General features: G+C 42.4%; 1 pseudogene; it reads left to right on the top strand.

Moving 5' to 3' along the window:
- The first annotated feature begins 5301 nt into the window (after positions 1 to 5301).
- LOC114897801 lies at positions 5302 to 6178 on the top strand (annotated as a pseudogene).
- The last annotated feature ends 477 nt before the right edge of the window (positions 6179 to 6655 follow it).

The raw sequence follows: 6655 nt of genomic DNA, 5'->3' as shown, positions 1-6655 counted from the left end.
TCTTAGCCATTTCTGTTTAGCACCCATTCAAGGTTTGGTCCTAGATCATCACATACTTGCTCAATGAGTATTTTTTCCCTCATTGTTTCAGGTAGCTAACATTGTTTGTTAGTGGTGGTGGTGTAGGTGATGATGTCGGCCTGATCACTGAGAATTTAAGAGGAGAAAAAATAAACTTGTGAGTAGAGAAAAGGTCTATTTCTCTTGGCTCTCTTTCCTTCTCTTTTTCATCCTCTTCTGTGTTTAGTATTATAACTAATAAACGTAAAATAAGCACATGGTCATGGGTAGGCACTTGAGTTGCCTGGAACTTGCACCAACACCTAAGTCCTTGCTACTCCACGAGAGGTCTGAGGACCAGTAACATGACATCACTTAGAAGCTTCTTAGTGAGGGCAGTTTCTAGCCTTTGTGTCTCTTTAAATCCTGTTGGTGCTGTGCCCATTGTGATACACGTTAAGTAATAACAGCTAAAACTTGAGAAGTCGCTACGTGTTACATATTTTACTAAGCACTCACACATTATCACATTAAATACAATCACTCTACGAAGGTTCTGCTGTTTCTTTTTTCTAATAATGAGAAGACCAAGGCCTTAGAGAAGTTAGCAAGCTGTTGACTGGAACTTGAATCCGTGTCTGTTTGATTCAAAAGTCTGAGATGTTACCAACTCGGTTCTATTGCTCTCTGATGGATTGATGACTAAACAAATGTATTTGATGTTAACCTGATACAGTGGAACTGAGACCTGCTTTCATCCAGCCTGGACGCTGTCCTGGTAGAAATATTTCTTAAGGGGCAAAAAAACCCAAACAATCCTTCCCCTGTATAACCTCTCCGATCTTTTCTACATCCTTTCTATCCTGTTTTTCTCCCTGCTGCTGTATTTTATTAACTCCCTTCCCCTCTCTTCTCTCTCTTTTTGGTTTAAGACCATAGTCTGTGTCCTCACCTTGCGTGAGTCCTCCGAGGACAGCATTTGGCCTGGCCAGGCTGAGGGGCACTGCACGAGGAGATTTTTCAGGTCACAGAGTAGATGTGTTTGCCGAGTGGAAGAATGACCTTTCATTCCCGAACACCCAGAGGGCCAATCAGTCTGTTCTCGCTCCACTGAGAAAAGTGAATGGAGTGCTTGCCACTTGAAATGAGAGTAAAGAATAAGTAACTCTAAAAATACACAAACCCCAAGCCCCTCAAAGCCGAGACAAATCTGAAAGACTTTGTGTTTTAGGGTACCCTGTGTCTGGCAGGTGATGGAGCCTTTTCTCCTGCCTCCTCTGACCATGTGAAAAATCACTTTACTGGAAAAAATTCCCATCAGGCCAGTGAACATGTGCTCATTTGCACCTCAGCTGTATGCTGCCCCCGGCATGTTCTCTTCTCTCGGAAGCACTGGGGCCAGCGTTTCCACTCAGGTGCCAGGCAGGATGCTTATGTAACCATCACCTGCCAGGAGCCACTGACCTACACGCTTGCCCTGGACAACCACACCACCTTGACAGACACGAATGTGAGGCCACGGGGCACCCAGTGCAGCTTTGTCAGAATAGATCCTGCCAGAAACATAGACTCCAGAATGGGTCAGGGACCAGGAGAGACCACACTCTGGGAGAACTCCCAATGGGAAAGACAGTGCTCAGGTGGGATCTCCCACTCCACAGGGCCCCCAAATACATGCCGATGCCACAGCAAAGCAAAGGCATCAAATATTTCTGCCTTTGAAGGCCAGTGAGTCACATCCTCTACAGTATATGCATATGACCATAATTAATGTTTCTGTCTTCAGGAACTTTCAATTCGACAGTCTTCCTTAAACCTGGGAAGTACCTAGAATTAGCAATCGGAGCAGCTATATGTACCATTCATCTCTGGAATTCACTATCTGTACAGCCTTGGGTACATCACTGGCTTTCAGAAGGTTTCCATTTCCTTAGGTGACAGGTTGGCTCAATTTTGCTGGCCTCTCATGTGGCTTCAAATTCTGGCATTCTCTGATTCTAGTGATCTCAACTTTAGTCTGCTACTTCTCAGGCTCATTTTATCCACTCCAATCTGAGGAGAAAAAGAGGTATGACTAAAGGTTAAAGTCTGTAGCTTATACCACAATCCTCCTTCATTGGCCATACATTTATATTCATCATATACACTTATATACAGCTGTGAATACACTTATATACAGCTAGAAACCTTCCCCAGCTTGTGGAATCCATGTCAATGTACTTGTCCAAAATCTTATATGGGCTCATTTAATATAGTTCATTCACACTGGGCTCTAGCATCGCCCTCCTGTGAATAAGGAGGAAAATTAATTTAAAAACCTTTCTAGAAGAAAGTGCCTTTGCACTCCAGCCCATGACCTAAGTGTTGAAATTCAATTACATTAGGAGAGATCACAATTAAGATGCAATTTAATGACTCCTCATTTTATGTAGATGAGATTTCTGATTGCAAAGAATCAATAAACTTTGTTTAAGCAGCTCATCAGCTGCCCATCTAAACGCTGCCTTGTCCCTTCTTTGCTAAATCTCTGATCTCATGAGCCAAATGGAAGAAATGTTCCTGGAAATTTGAAGAATGAAATAACAAAGCCACTCAGCTTTTCCCCAGAAGGCCTTACATAGTAACCACTGTACAGATTGTTTTCTAACTTAGAGCTTAGATTATTTCAAAGCCCTACATGCAGCCAACAAGGTTCTTTCTGAAGGCCACTATTATTCAAATGCCTGAAAGACTTCTAAAGTGATTTGAAAGACATTTCTGCATCTTGTAGAAATGAATCCTTGTAGAAGTCTGCCCTCATGTAACCAATTCCATGCTCCATCAAACACATATTTTGGTCAGCAACACAAACCATAGAAGTAATAGTCATTATCCCTGGAGGGAAAGAGAAATGAATTTGCAAATATGTATTTAGAATCCCATTTGTAGTGAATTCATTTAAAACCAAAATCATACAGACTTGTCACTCTATTACGGCTATTGTCACCATAATGCTGTGTAACAAACCACCCCCAAACTTAGTGCCTTTCAGTAACAGGCATTTATTGTCAAGTTCACAGGTGCGCAGACGTATGGTGCTTCAGCTGATATGAGCTGAGTTAGGTCAAGTGGTTCTGCTACAGGCTTGGCTCCAGGCTGGAGACTGGGTTCAGTTACTCTACGTGTGTTTTCTTGTTCCAAACTGAAAGGGCAGCGGTGACCAAGGCACAGTCTTCTGATGACTAATCACTCAAGGATACAAGATAAAAAAAATTGCAGGAGCACATTTCAGGCTTCTGCTTGGGTCCTGACTGCTAATGTTCCTTTAGTCAAAGAGTCACACGGGTAATCCAGTGTCAACGGGTGGGAAAGCACACTCCACCCTGAGTTGGAGGGGAGAGAATTTTTACTAAACAATATCCCAAACTATCCCAAATGTCTTTAGCTCAGACATTTAAATAAAAACCCTTTGGTATCAGTCTGGCTATTTCTGATCCTAGTGATACAGGTTTTCTAGGTTTATTAAAAATCAGTAGTTCATAAAGATATTTAAGCGAAGTAGCTACTTTTCCAATAGGTTGTTTTTATTTAAAACTTTCTTCATAAAGCTCTCTGCTTCCTTTGCTAGAGCATATGGTTAATATTTTAATAAGGAAGAGATCAGTGGAAGGTTTATTTCAATTCGATCTTTGGCTTAGAGTCAGAGCATCCCAAGATGGTTTTGAGACAGCTAACCAACTTGGTGTCCAAAAGCCCTATAAATGATTTTTCTTAGTTGTCAGGTTTTTTTTTTTTTTCAATCACAGATATAAGTGTTTTACCTCTTTAGAGTTAAATGGTTAGGTTTATCATTTTCCCTGGTTCTTCTGTTCTCTTTCCCTTGGTTCTTTGAATACCCTCCCTATGAAACATCAACACAGAAAGAAAGGTCAGAATTATCTATCAGCAATGAGCCTGACTCCTGTGCTCCCCAGGCTGCATGTTTATCCTCACCTAACTTCCCTTTGAAGAGAAAATGTTCTTTCCCTAATGGAAATTAAATTATTTACTAGCTATTTCTGTCGACTAGGTCACTTTAAGGCAGTTTCTCAATATGGGCACTAAAGGCATTTTAGGCCAGATAATTCTTTGTTGCAAGGGACCTGCCCGTGCACTGTAGGATGTTTAGCAACATCCTTGGTCTCTCTCCCTAGATTCAGTAGTACCATCCCCTGTATCACGACAACCAGAAACGTCTCCAGTCATTGACAAATCACACCGTCAATACCACCTCTGGATGGGGATATACGTATACATATAGCTGATTCACTTTGTTGTACAGCAGAAACTAACACAACATTATAAAGCAATTATACTCCAATAAAGATGTGGAAAAAAAATCACCTCTGGTTGAGAACCACTCTTTTATAGTAACCAAACATTTAATTCAGATACAAAGCAAGAACATTTCTGAACTTAGACCAGAAACCTTTTCTTGTAGAACAGTTTAAATTAACCTTAAACAGAAACCTAACTGAAGTTTATTATAATATAAAGTTCTTTTTAAACCGCAATGTATATATATATATATGTATGTGTGTGTATACACACACACACACACACACATACATATATATATATTCATTAAACAGTTTTAGAAAACACATAAAAGGAGAGTCCTGCCACCGAGAAAGCCTTCTGAAATGAATGATTATAATTTGCGATCACTAACAAGACAGCACCCCATCTGCCTGGCATACTCTCACCATCACAGGAACTATTAAGATTTTCATTTTACACATGAGGAAAATGAGGCAAAGGGAGTGTAAGTAACACACCGGAGGCCCTGCAGCTAGTAAAATGCAAGCTAGGACTGGAGATGCCTGAGTTTTATGTCTCTCAGGAAGGAGGCCAGGACTCCATTCTGTTAGATCATATGTCTTTCAGAGCTTAGGAGTCTCCTCAGGAATTTTAGCACACTTTTTACATCAACAATTGTATAAAAGAGAAGGGTGGAACGAGGTCCCCTTGAAAGGAAGCAGAATGATAGTTTACCAGGTAGAATCAACCGTATCCTGCCTCATTACTCCCTCCTTTTAAGCACTAGCCCGGGACACTCATGTTGCTTCCCAAAGGGCCTCTGCATGGGCAAAGCAAAGAGATGCCCAGGTAAAGTGATCTGAAATTCCGAACCCTTGGAAACTAAAATACCTACCTTTCCTACCATAAGGCCTGAATTTCTTACCAATCATAAAGTTTAGCCTCCTAGAGTCCGTGGTTGGAGTGGGTGGTGCTTGTGCAGATGCGTGCTGCAGGGATGGCTGGTCACCTGGGAGCAGATGCATGCTCCTCTCCAGGGCTGGGCAACAGGCACGTTTCTGCTGGGCTGCTCCTCAGACCAATGGTGTCCATCTGCACCTTGTTTCTCGGCAAAAAGACCCCCAATGCGAGCTCGACCCTGGGGCATCCCGTGGCCACCTGACTGGGCCTTACTTCCGTCAGGAGTTGGACATCTTCACCTCCAAAATTCTGCCAGCCTGCAAGTCCTTCTTCCTGGCGGTCACTTCTATGGCTTCCTGGTCCTCAGCGCTTCTCTCTGCCAAACAGCACCATCCGCACCTGTCCAAGGACCCAGGCGTGGCCAACATGGCAGGTGGTAGTCACAGCCATCCAAACCTTCTGCCACAAGAAGCACCTCACCAAAATACAACTCAACTGCTGCGTCCTGTCACTTTAAGTGCAATCCCAAATTCCTATTCTGATATGAAGTTTAATGTCCTTGGAATGCTGTTTGAGGCTCTGGGTGTTTAGCTGCATCACTTTACCCGGTGTGGGTAAGAGCCGAACAGCATGGGTTGGGTGTAAACACCACGCAAGTGCAGGGCTACCAGGCGCTGATGTCTTCTGCTGTGTTGTCGGTGGCTGAGCCCTTCTTTGAGTCAGTGTGTGTGGAGGAGGACAATGTGGTCTCTGGTCAGTTTCTGCTTCGTTTGTGGTGCTGCTACCTGGAATCATAGCTGTCAGGGTGGGCTTATCAATTTACTGGATCAGTGAGTACACTTTAACAGTCACCCATGACATATTTGGGCGCTTCAAGTTCTGACTTGCTTCATTTGGAGGACGTTTTATTTAAACATCTACTGTCACCTAATCAGGGTCTTGGCATGTTATGTAACTATTTGGTATTCTTGCCTCTGCCCATTTTAAACTCAGTAAATAGGAAGGAAGTATAAATTGGTACAAGGTACTCAACTGGGTTTTTGTGGGAAAAAAATTCACCCCAAAAAGATAAAAAAAAATTTAAGTGTGCCAACTAGATTCAAAGAAGCAAGAAAAAAAATTCCATTGCAAAATTTATTGAAGGGTAGTCTGCAAGATGTTAAGACAAGGGAAATTTTATTTATAAGTGTGACCCTTGTTTTTAGAGTCTTTCTTTTTTACTCAATGACTTAAAATAAAAATGGCTTAGACTTTTTTTCAAATAGGATTTTATGAAGTACAAACACCCGTGTGTTACCTTACATGCACATATTCACTTACCCTAACACAAGGTCTCATCAGTTCCTCCCTGGTGTCAGACCCTATTCTGGGCACAGGAGTGAGTTAGACCCAGACCTGGGCCTGGAGATTTCCTGGGCCAGCAAGCCCAAGGGTCTGACTCTGACATTTGAGGCCTCCTACCACCTGCTGTTTCCCA

This window comes from Monodon monoceros, unplaced genomic scaffold (assembly GCF_005190385.1).
Source record: "Monodon monoceros isolate NGI ecotype Baffin Bay Population unplaced genomic scaffold, NGI_Narwhal_1 Super_Scaffold_18, whole genome shotgun sequence".
NCBI lineage: Eukaryota > Metazoa > Chordata > Mammalia > Artiodactyla > Monodontidae > Monodon > Monodon monoceros.
The sequence above is the reverse complement of the archived record's forward strand: the minus strand, read 5'-3'. Positions and strand labels throughout refer to the sequence as shown.